Here is a 12,819-nt window from a genome sequence, read left to right as displayed (position 1 = left end):
TCATTCTTGGATTGCTGTTGTTACACCTCGAAAAATTTTTCGTTAATGCATAGTGAATGGGAGAATGAAGAGCACGAAGTATATGATGTTTTGATAAGTAAGAGATAGCATTTGGTGACCTTAAGTGAGATTCCGAAGACAATCGATGTTAGATGAGAAAGTTGCCAAGAGAAGGCAAGGTATACGATAAGTATCGGACTAGAATTATGAGTAACAAGTTGATGACAACTTAATGATATTTTGGGGAAGAGTTATAACTCCCCTTAGATTGTTAATGAAGTGATAAACAAGTGTCAAGAAGGATCCATAAGGATTGGAGATCAAACGAGACGACGGGAACAACTTCGAAGAAGCTGTGGGTTTCACGGCCACTTCCACGGACCGTGAAACCTTGTACAGATCGTGGAAGGGTCCGTGGAACTGCCAGCAGAGATGGTGGCTGGTTGGTCATGAACCACAACTAGAACCACGGCCAACACCATGTTTCACGGACCGTGGAAGAATCTGTGGAAGTCCCGACGGGCTGAACTCTTCCAAGTTTATAAAGGTGATCCCAACTTCATTATTTCATTCCAACACTTCCCCACTTCTCTCTAAAGTCTCTAGAACATTACATACATTTCATGAACAAGCATACAAGGGAAAAAAAAGGTTCTTATCATCAAACCAAGTGAATCAAGTGTAAGAAAACTCATTAAAGTTCATCAAAAACAAGGAATCCAAGTGAAGGAAAAACTAGGGTTTTGCTCAAGTGAGGTATTTGCACCCAAGGTTTAATCCTACACCATCTAAGGTAAGTTTTATGACATTTACTTGTTGTTTAAAGTATTTAGAAGTTGAAACACTTGGATTATATGAGGAAATAGGAAATGGGTCATAAATGGAATAGTGTCACTTTTGAGTAAATGTTTGGAATGAGTCATGATTCTTGGTACATTATGAATATGATCATGTTATAAACGATATTGAGAGTATGGAATCGACATTGTATATGAATTAACGTAATGGTGTGATATGACCATGAATATGGATGAATTAAAGTGAATTGAAAAGTAAGGATAATGTAGTTGAATAAAGGCTATTGTGATGATATTGTGAGCATTATTATTGATGCTTGGGAGTTGATATATGATGATGAGGAAGTTGTATAAATAAAGGGGATGCTGTCCAATTTTCCCTAGCTTTAGTCATGAATGCTAAGCTATCCGTTCTCTAATGTTAGCATGCACTTTAATGAAGGTAGAAACGTGAGCATTGAAGAAGCACGTGCAAGTGATAGAATAGTTGAATGGAAAGGTATGCAAGGATAACCCTTCTTTCATAAGGCATCGTTCTTTGGCCAAATATTTGTCCTTCTACGAGTCTACGATATTCTCCAATGATCCTATCTCTAGAAGCTACTAAGCTTATGATGCTCAAATGATACGATTGTACTAGGCTTCTTATACGATGAGTAATCCTCTAAGGATAGAATGTAACGAATGACGATAATAAAACGGCTAAAGGTAATTATGAGCTTATATGTAAATGTGCCCATGAGTGGCTAATGTGAACCCCAAGCTTACATGGCCAGGTAGAATATAGTGAATATGTGCATATATATATATATGACGATGCGCGCGCACTACTGCAGTTGGGTACGGATAACCCTGAGCCTTGGTAGGGGCAGGTATGACACTGAGCCTTGGTAGGGCCAGCTATGTGAAACACCGAACCTTCTTGGTCGGGTGTGCTATATAAATGCTATGTATATGACATCAATATGAGTACGAATATGCTAAGTATATGTAAATTCCAAGTAAAGGCTATGTATATGTAATGTATATGATATGGACATGAATACGAATATGGAAATGCATACGAAAGGTAAATAAGTACGGATATGGATGTATGTACACAGATACGTAATAGAAATGGAATGTCCCTATGGAAAGCAAGTATGTGCTGTAACGATGATGCTATTATCTCCCATCGTATGCTATTTCATATGTTATCTATTATGCTTTCATATTGATATTGATGCTTTACATACTCAGTACATTCTTCGTATTGACGTCCTTTTGTTTGTAGATGCTGCGTCATGCCCACAGGTGGCCAGGGAGACAGACTTGATCTATAGCTAGATTTCTCAGGGACTACATAGTGGAGCTCCATTTCATTCGGAGCTGCAGCTTTTGGTATAGATTCTTTTGTGTACATATTTATGGGCACGGTGGGGTCCTGTCCCGCCTATATGATATGACGTATTCTTCTTAGAGGCTCGTAGACATGTGTATATGGTTAGATATGTTTGTCCTTGTTGGCCTATATTTTGGGATATTATTTTGATCGCCTTGTCGGCTTATGTACATTTATATGGGCATAGTTGTTAATGATGATATAGATGTGTTGTTGCCCACTGAGATTAGAATGATGACGAATGAAAAGCATGATTTAGCTACGTGGCTCACCTAGATATAATGTGAAAGTATGTTAAGAGGTGCCCGGGTGGGATAGCACTGGGTGCCCGTCGCGGCCCTCCGGTTGGGTCGTGACAAAAGTGGTATCGAGCGATTCGGTCCTAGGGTGTGTCTACGAGCCGTGTCTAGTAGAGTCTTGGTTATGGGTGTGTTGCGCGCCACACTTATAAACAAGAAGTCGCGGCATTTTAGGAATGAATGACCTTCTTTCTTCATAAGAATCGTGCGATAGAGCTATGATGTAAGAACTTCTTGTTTCTTAACCATGTGTTGTGTATTTTAGAAATGCCTGTAAAGAAAAATGCGCAAAGAGTCCAAAAGGGCAAGACGGGTGGTCGAAAAGCGAAAGAGCACCTCCACCGGTAGTAGAGGAAAGTGAGTCCCAGAGTGTGGCTCAATCTCAGTCCTCCCGTTCAGTGCCTATACTAGAGGAGCGTGAGGGAGCCTCAGCCCCAGCTCCAGCACCTCTGGTTCCTCCACCGGATGCTTCAGGCCAAGATGTAAAAGAGGCCATTCATTTGCTTACTCAATTCGTTACTGCCCAGACTCAACGGCAAAGTACAGGGCAAGGTGATAGGCTGTTAGTGCAAGGGCCCGTGATTTCATTAGTTTGAACCCTCCAGAATTCTTTGGAACAAAGCCAGATGAGGGCCCTCAAAATTTCATCGATGGTATGTTGAGGATGCTTCGGTTGATACATGCTTCGGACACCGAATCGGTGGAGCTAGCGTCTTATAGATTACGGGATGTTGCGGTATGTTGGTACACAGTTTGGATGGCTTCACGGGGAGCCAATGCACCTCCCCTGGTATGGCAAGAATTTGTAGACGCATTTCTCCGACATTATTTGCCTTCGGAAGTTCGGCGAGCTAGAGCCGATAAGTTTCTAAATTTGAGACAAGGGAGCATGAGTGCTTTAGAGTATAGTCTCCGCTTCAACTCTTTGGCTAGGTATGCTTCGGCCATGGTAGCGGATATGGGTGACCGAGTGCACTGATTTGTGAAAGGCCTAGGGCCACATTTGATGGATAGATGCTTAACGTCGTCCCTTCAGGACAATATGGACATTTCACGCATCCAAGCCCATGCTCAGAATTTAGAAAAAGCCTACAACAACAAAGTGTGAGCGTGAGCATGATAGAGGGCATAACAAAGGATAAATCTTCGGTCCGATGGGAATATAGAGGCGGGCATAACAAGACATTCGGATAATGACTCGCCTTACGATTTTCGGGCGAGATTTGATAGATCTATTCATCCCGGGCCGAATATAGAGGCGGATGTTTCCGGGCGGGAAGTTACGGACGAGGGTTTGTTATTCGTGGTCGGCCCCGGAGCTAGACATTCCCGGCCTTCGGGTTGGTACGAGGGAAAATAGGCTTATAGGCAATCGCACGAGGCCATGGTAGAAGAGTCCCCGTTGCTCATAGAAAATAGGCTTATGGCAACGAGAAAACACCTATAGCGTTGCTATATATCTATAGCAACGGTTTATCATGCGTTCCATCTGCTCGCGTGCCCATATATCTATGGCAACGGTTTGTGCAACGGTTGGCGAAACCCGTTGCTATATCATTATCTACAGCAACGGTTGTTCCTTTTTTACGATGCAACGAGTTTTTGTGTGTGTATGGAACGGTTTCTAACCGTCCCCATAGACCTTTAAGCAACGACTTTTGAGGCTATTGCAACGGTTTCGTAGAGGTTATTGCACCGACCTTTTACTTTATTGCAACGGTTTTTGTCTAATGCAACGGTCTTTTTATTTGTTATTTGGAACGACCTATTGCCATGGTTTGTACGAAATAGTAGCCCTGGTTATAAATTGATATATATATATATATATATATATATTATACATATAAATAAATAAAATACATTACAAATTACATAAACCGAAAAACACAATTTTTCATAATCCAAAATATCCAACATTCCTAATCCAACATATATACCCGTAAAAGCAAAATGTTCAACCCAAAATGCATAATTAAGTTTTACATTTCAAGATTTAGGATAAGTTTCAAAATGTTCGATAGCAAAAAGATTCTTAGAACATGTAGAAATCTTCATAAAAGATCTTCTCAAGTAAGATCAATGTCTTCACTGTCTCCGTCCCTTTCTTCATTTTCGACACCTACAAAAGAGAATAAATAATGTCACTGCCCTTCAAATGCACGCGCACATAATACAAAGAATAAATAATGTCACTGCCTTCATATTGTAAGTTTTGTCATCACCAAGGGCATGAAGAAAATAGGCTAGATTGATGTTGAAAAAGAGAGGTTTTCAACAAGGTGATATTGAGCGGTTGCATGGGGACAAATTTGAAGGTGATTTACGTCAATTTTTGAATATAAAAAAGAATAAAGATGTTGATGGTTGTGCTAACAAACACAGGAAGGCTCATGGTGCAAATGGTATAGCAGAGACAAGGTTGTGGAAAATATAGACGACCGGGTGCGAGAACAAGCTGTTGGAAAAGCAATTAACTGCTAATAGCAAAAGGCAAAAACGGATGGCTTTACAAACAACGAAACTAGAGGAAAAGATGCGAGGCAAAAATGTTGCTGCAGGTAATTTTTGATGTTGTGCAAACTAAAAACAAGTTTGCGGTACTAAAGGAGGGTGAGGATGAGGCATCGGTAGTAGAAATTGCTTGATGATGCTCTCTTGTAGGCAAGTGTGTAAAGGTAGAGGTGTCGGGGAAACGGTTGGTGGAAATTCATAAGGGTACGATTGGTACAAATACGCTCGAAATACTCGGCAGAATGGTTAATGCAGTTCATTCGGTTGCACAAAAGGTAGCAGATGGCTCAATATTGCACGTAGTGGCAAAACCACCGAATGAGAATTTCGATAAGCAACCGAGTGCGGCGACAGAGGCTCAAAGAATGCGAAAGCCGGTGATAATATTGGTAAGACTAAGCGGTTGAAGCCTCTTTTTCAAGTCCAAAGGTGCGAAGGCCACTATGAATAAGGCTTGGTTGTAGAACATACTCAATCGGTGCTAAGGTGCAAGGTTTGGTTGATGAAAACGATCCGGCAATGCACGAATTCAAGTTAATTCTCCGGTGAAATTCGGTCACAAACAATAGCAAAGTGCATCAAAAATAAATGATACGGCCTCAAAAATAAAAGACTTTGTCTCAAGGAAAAGTCGCCCTCTCCGAAATATAACTTCCTTAAGGAAAAACTAAAGTTATGCGGAGGGGGCAAAGGCATAATTTAGTTTTGCCTTATTGGGCAAAACTTTTCCTTAAGGAATTATGCCTTATGGGGCGGACTTTTAATTAAGGTATAACCAAAAGTATGCCTTAACTAAAAGTGTGCCTTGAAAAGTTAAAAAAAAAAAAAAATGGTCTCAAGGCAAAACGCCCTCCGGCATAACTTCCTTAAGGAAAAACTAAAGTTATGTCGGAGGGGGCATAACTTTTCCTCCACCCTAGTAATAATCGGTAATCCGCATCTTTGTCCCTTAAATTTGGAAGGAACTCCAAATCTACTTGAATAATATTGCACTTACCCTTTAAGATCTATAATTATATTAAGTATCATCAAGGAAGTCAAATGTTTATTTCAAGAACAAAAATGCGATTCGATTAATCGATGATATAAGGAAATAAAAGGAGTTCACTATACAAGCCAAGGATAGCACTATATGTTCCACATAGAGTGAAAGCACAAGCAAATAACACGTGATCTACTTTTATATAATTAAGCTACTACTCTGGCATTCCAATTATTCAAGGGCTATTACGTTAATGGAAAAACTATTTGGGATTGGCCAGTCACATCACAGTAGAAAAATAGATGATTGTTACCTTCTATTTCATTTCAATAGAAATAGCAACTGCTACAAATAGCAAGGCCCCTTCTCTGAAGTTTGTCTTGTCTGAGGCATGCTTCCTTGTCTACCAACCATGGAAAACAAGAGCGAAAATGAACTTGTGTTTTCAGTTCGACTCCATGGCTACTTCCCAAGGTTGCATTTGGAAGACATTAATCAGCATGTAGTGTGTCCAAATTCCATCAAACTTCAAAATCCTGATATCAATTTACTTGAGTTAAATTTGACTAGCTTTCATCTCAAGGCAAAGTCTGCCCCCTCCGGCATAACTTCCTTAAGGAAAAACTAAAGTTATGCCGGAGGGGGCATAACTTTTCCTCAAGGCATAATTTAGTTTTGACTTATTGGGCAAAACTTTTCCTTAAGGAATTATGCCTTATGGCGTACTTTTAATTAAGGTATAACCAAAAGTATGCCTTAACTAAAAGTGTGCCTTGAAAAGTTAAAAAAAAAAAAAAAAAAAAAGTCTCAAGGCAAAGTACGCCCTCCGCATAACTTCCTTAAGGAAAAACTAAAGTTATGCGGAGGGGGCATAACTTTTCCTCCACCCTAGTAATAATCGGTGGTATTCGATCGAATCGCATCTTTGTCCCTTAAATTTGGAAGGAACTCCAAATCTACTTGAATAATATTGCACTTACCCTTTAAGATCTATAATTATATTAAGTATCATCAAGGAAGTCAAATGTTTATTTCAAGAACAAAAATGCGATTCGAATCGATTCGGATATGCCGCAAAGGAAATAAAAGGAGTTCACTATACAAGCCAAGGATAGGCGACTATATGTTCCACATAGAGTGAAAGCACAAGCAAATAACACGTGATCTACTTTTATATAATTAAGCTACTACTCTGGCATTCCAATTATTCAAGGGCTATTACGTTAATGGAAAAACTATTTGGGATTGGCCAGTCACATCACAGTAGAAAAATAGATGATTTTTACCTTCTATTTCATTTCAATAGAAATAGCAACTGCTACAAATAGCAAGGCCCCTTCTCTGAAGTTTGTCTTGTCTGAGGCATGCTTCCTTGTCTACCAACCATGGAAAACAAGCAACTGAAAATGAACTTGTGTTTTCCAGATTCGACTCCATGGCTACTTCCCAAGGTTGCATTTGGAAGACATTAATCGGCATGTAGTGTGTCCAAATTCCATCAAACTTCAAAATCCCGATATCAATTTACTTGAGTTAAATTTGACTAGCTTTCATCTCAAGGCAAAGTCTCGCCCCTCCGCATAACTTCCTTAAGGAAAAACTAAAGTTATGCGGAGGGGGCATAACTTTTCCTCAAGGCATAATTTAGTTTTGCCTTATTGGGCAAAACTTTTCCTTAAGGAATTATGCCTTATGGAAAAACTTTAATTAAGGTATAACCAAAAGTATGCCTTAACTAAAAGTGTGCCTTGAAAAGTTAAAAAAAAAAAAAAAAAGTCTCAAGGCAAAGTCTTGCCCTCCGCATAACTTCCTTAAGGAAAAACTAAAGTTATGTCGGAGGGGGCATAACTTTTCCTCCACCCTAGTAATAATCGGTGGATCGAATCGCATCTTTGTCCCTTAAATTTGGAAGGAACTCCAAATCTACTTGAATAATATTGCACTTACCCTTTAAGATCTATAATTATATTAAGTATCATCAAGGAAGTCAAATGTTTATTTCAAGAACAAAAATGCGATTCGAATCGATTCGGATATGCCGCAAAGGAAATAAAAGGAGTTCACTATACAAGCCAAGGATAGCCGACTATATGTTCCACATAGAGTGAAAGCACAAGCAAATAACACGTGATCTACTTTTATATAATTAAGCTACTACTCGGCATTCCAATTATTCAAGGGCTATTACGTTAATGGAAAAACTATTTGGGATTGGCCGGTCACATCACAAGAGTAGAAAAATAGATGATTTTTACCTTCTATTTCATTTCAATAGAAATAGCAACTGCTACAAATAGCAATCCCCTTCTCTCAAGTTTGTCTTGTCCGAGGCATGCTTCCTTGTCTACCAACCATGGAAAACAAGCAACTGAAAATGAACTTGTGTTTTCCGATTCGACTCCATGGCTACTTCCCAAGGTTGCATTTGGAAGACATTAATCGGCATGTAGTGTGTCCAAATTCCATCAAACTTCAAAATCCCGATATCAATTTACTTGAGTTAAATTTGACTAGCTTTCATCTCAAGGCAAAGTCTCGCCCTCCGGCATAACTTCCTTAAGGAAAAACTAAAGTTATGCCGGAGGGGGGCATAACTTTTCCTCAAGGCATAATTTAGTTTTGCCTTATTGGGCAAAACTTTTCCTTAAGGAATTATGCCTTATGGGGCATACTTTTAATTAATGTATAACCAAAAGTATGCCTTAACTAAAAGTGTGCCTTGAAAAGTTAAAAAAAAAAAAAAAGTCTCAAGGCAAAGTCGGCCCCCTCCGGCATAACTTCCTTAAGGAAAAACTAAAGTTATGCCGGAGGGGGCATAACTTTTCCTCCACCCTAGTAATAATCGGTGATCGAATCGCATCTTTGTCCCTTAAATTTGGAAGGAACTCCAAATCTACTTGAATAATATTGCACTTACCCTTTAAGATCTATAATTATATTAAGTATCATCAAGGAAGTCAAATGTTTATTTCAAGAACAAAAATGCGGTTCGAGAATCGATTCGGATATGCCGCAAAGGAAATAAAAGGAGTTCACTATACAAGCCAAGGATAGCCGACTATATGTTCCACATAGAGTGAAAGCACAAGCAAATAACACGTGATCTACTTTTATATAATTAAGCTACTACTACGGCATTCCAATTATTCAAGGGCTATTACGTTAATGGAAAAACTATTTGGGATTGGCCAGTCACATCACAGTAGAAAAATAGATGATTTTTACCTTCTATTTCATTTCAATAGAAATAGCAACTGCTACAAATAGCAAGGCCCCTTCTCGAAGTTTGTCTTGTACGAGGCATGCTTCCTTGTCTACCAACCATGGAAAACAAGCAACCGAAAATGAACTTGTGTTTTCCGATTCGACTCCATGGCTACTTCCCAAGGTTGCATTTGGAAGACATTAATCGCATGTAGTGTGTCCAAATTCCATCAAACTTCAAAATCCCGATATCAATTTACTTGAGTTAAATTTGACTAGCTTTCATCTCAAGGCAAAGTCTGCCCCTCCGGCATAACTTCCTTAAGGAAAAACTAAAGTTATGCGGAGGGGGCATAACTTTTCCTCAAGGCATAATTTAGTTTTGCCTTATTGGGCAAAACTTTTCCTTAAGGAATTATGCCTTATGGGGCGTACTTTTAATTAAGGTATAACCAAAAGTATGCCTTAACTAAAAGTGTGCCTTGAAAAGTTAAAAAAAAAAAAAAAAAAGTCTCAAGGCAAAGTCTGCCCCCTCCGGCATAACTTCCTTAAGGAAAAACTAAAGTTATGCCGGAGGGGGCATAACTTTTCCTCCACCCTAGTAATAATCAGTGACTGAATCTGCATCTTTGTCCCTTAAATTTGGAAGGAACTCCAAATCTACTTGAATAATATTGCACTTACCCTTTAAGATCTATAATTATATTAAGTATCATCAAGGAAGTCAAATGTTTATTTCAAGAACAAAAATGCGATCGATGGCTTATTCGGATATGCCGCAAAGGAAATAAAAGGAGTTCACTATACAAGCCAAGGATACACTATATGTTCCACATAGAGTGAAAGCACAAGCAAATAACACGTGATCTACTTTTATATAATTAAGCTACTACTACGGCATTCCAATTATTCAAGGGCTATTACGTTAATGGAAAAACTATTTGGGATTGGCCGGTCACATCACGGTAGAAAAATAGATGATTTTTACCTTCTATTTCATTTCAATAGAAATAGCAAGGAAGCTGCTACAAATAGCAAGGCCCCTTCTCGAAGTTTGTCTTGTCGAGGCATGCTTCCTTGTCTACCAACCATGGAAAACAAGCAACTGAAAATGAACTTGTGTTTTCCGGATTCGACTCCATGGCTACTTCCCAAGGTTGCATTTGGAAGACATTAATCGGCATGTAGTGTGTCCAAATTCCATCAAACTTCAAAATCCTGATATCAATTTACTTGAGTTAAATTTGACTAGCTTTCATCTCAAGGCAAAGTCTGCCCCCTCCGGCATAACTTCCTTAAGGAAAAACTAAAGTTATGCCGGAGGGGGCATAACTTTTCCTCAAGGCATAATTTAGTTTTGCCTTATTGGGCAAAACTTTTCCTTAAGGAATTATGCCTTATGGGGAATAATTTTAATTAAGGTATAACCAAAATTATGCCTTAACTAAAAGTGTGCCTTGAAAAGTTAAAAAAAAAAAAAAAAAAAAAAGTCTCAAGGCAAAGTCTCCTCCTCCGCATAACTTCCTTAAGGAAAAACTAAAGTTATGCCGGAGGGGGCATAACTTTTCCTCAAGGCATAATTTAGTTTTGCCTTATGGGGCAAAATTTTTATCATTTACCAAACGGGAAGGAAGGTAGAAATTTGAATCAAAACTTAGGGCTACCATCCTTAAATTCCAATTTTAATCGATTTTAGAGTATTTATAAACAAGCTTTTCATTATAACTGAAAATGCTTTTTTAGTCAAAAGTCGAGTGCATTCTAGTGATCCACAGAATCTCTCAAATTCACAAAATTAATTCCTCATAATTCAAGCATGCCTAGCCATATAGGGCCTCCATCTATATTTCCTCATCCCATAAATGAGAACTAGCTAAAAGCTGAAGGTTATTGGAAAACGAACTTGCCAACTGAAAACTAAGAAGATGAAAATGGGACTTTAAATAACAACCAAGATATAAAATTCAATTACCAACGAAACCAATATAAAATTCAATATCAAACGAAATTGTAAGAGCTACAAAATATTATTGAAATTACCTTTCGACGAGCAACGAATTGAGGCGTTTGAGAGTTGACAATGCTTCAAGCTTTCACCATGGACAACGAGTTTAGAACAAGAATAAACAAACACAAATGAGAAGCAAAAGAAAGGAAATTCCAAGAGCAAAGAAAACCTAATTTCGTTAGATTCTTGAGAGAAATAATCGTGTCTCACAAGCTCATTTTATACAACAAAATCAGAACAATCCAACATTAGACACGGCATTAACTTTGAAAACGAGTAAAGCTCACACCTTTCCGCTAGATATTTACTAAATCGAAGTAATTCCACCCAATTCTTACAACAACAAAATAAGCAAACGATATATTTTAAAAATATTGAGACAAAAAAAAAAAAAGGAATATCAAGAAATCAGAGCCCATACTTATTCAAAAAAAAAAAAAAAATCAAAACCCATACCACAAATGATTTTATTTTAGAATTGGAAGAACATGCAAAATAAATCCAAAAAAAAGAGATGAGAGAATAGAGAAGATAACTTGGAATTGAGTAACCCGGCTACGAGATTCAGTAGAGCATTGATAATTAGGGTGCAAAGTGAAGTAGAAATTTGTAGAGAGAGATAGAGTGAGGTGGGTGATGAATTTAGTAGAGAGAGAGAGAGAGTTCAGTGTTTAATTTGGTTCAATACAGATTTTACGATTTTTGGCTAAAAGGAAAAATAATGTGGTCTCTCTATTAAATATGCCGGGCTACGGCCTTTTATTTATTTAAATAAGGAAAATTTGGGAGGGAATTTAAAACCGTTGCAATAGAAACAAAACTGTTGCCATATTACAACTATTGCAACGGTTAAAGAAAATCGTCCCATTAGGGACATGTATGGTGACGGTTTAGATACAATTGCAACGGTTTAGACGCTAAAGTGTAGCTATAGCATTCTGTCCTTGTGCAACGGGTATAACCGTTGCAGTACCTCGGTTACAGCAACGGTTGTATAACCGTTGCAGAGGAAGGCGTTGCCATAGCCTCTAATTTCGATTTGTGATCGCCGTACTATGATCGACTTGTATGAGTTAAAAATGGTGGATTTCGATGTTCTTATGGGCATGGATTGGTTGGCTTCTTGCTATGCCAATGTTAATTGTAGAATGAAAATGGTTCGTTTCCAATTTCCGGGAGAGCCAGTTTTAGAATGGAAAGGAAATACGGCGTCACCAAAGGGTAGGTTTATTTCCTATCTAAAGGCAAGGAAAATGATCACAAAAGGGTGCATTTATCATCTAGTGCGGGTTCAAGAAGAAGAAGCTGAACCGCCGACTCTTCAGTCAGTTCCCGTAGTGAATGAATTTTCGGATGTGTTCCCGGAAGAGCTTCCAGGCCTCCCTCCCAAGCGGGAGATTGATTTTGCTATTGATGTGTTGCCAGACACTAAGCCTATATCTATTCCTCCTTATAGAATGGCTCCCGCAGATTGAAAGAGTTGAAGGAGCAATTGAAAGACTTGCTTGAGAAAGGCTTTATTAGGCCCAGTTCATCCCCTTGGGGAGCACCCGTATTGTTTGTTCGGAAGAAATATGGCTCCTTGAGAATGTGCATTGATTATCGGCAATTGAATAAGGTGACTATTAAGAATAAAT

General features: G+C 38.6%; 1 long non-coding RNA gene across 1 annotated transcript; it reads right to left on the bottom strand.

Moving 5' to 3' along the window:
- Window positions 1-4,350: 4,350 nt before the first annotated feature.
- Window positions 4,351-11,882, bottom strand: LOC132030294 (uncharacterized). Its single transcript, XR_009408025.1, has 3 exons — window positions 11,719-11,882; window positions 11,215-11,264; window positions 4,351-4,596 (listed from the first exon to the last, which is right to left on the bottom strand). It is a non-coding gene; the product is annotated as an uncharacterized LOC132030294 (long non-coding RNA).
- Between the last annotated feature and the right edge of the window lie 937 nt (window positions 11,883-12,819).

The sequence above is a fragment of the Lycium ferocissimum genome, chromosome 1 (genome assembly GCF_029784015.1).
Source record: "Lycium ferocissimum isolate CSIRO_LF1 chromosome 1, AGI_CSIRO_Lferr_CH_V1, whole genome shotgun sequence".
Classification (NCBI taxonomy): Eukaryota; Viridiplantae; Streptophyta; class Magnoliopsida; order Solanales; family Solanaceae; genus Lycium; species Lycium ferocissimum.
Note: the sequence above shows the minus strand (reverse complement) of the source record. Positions and strands in the feature narration are given on the sequence as shown.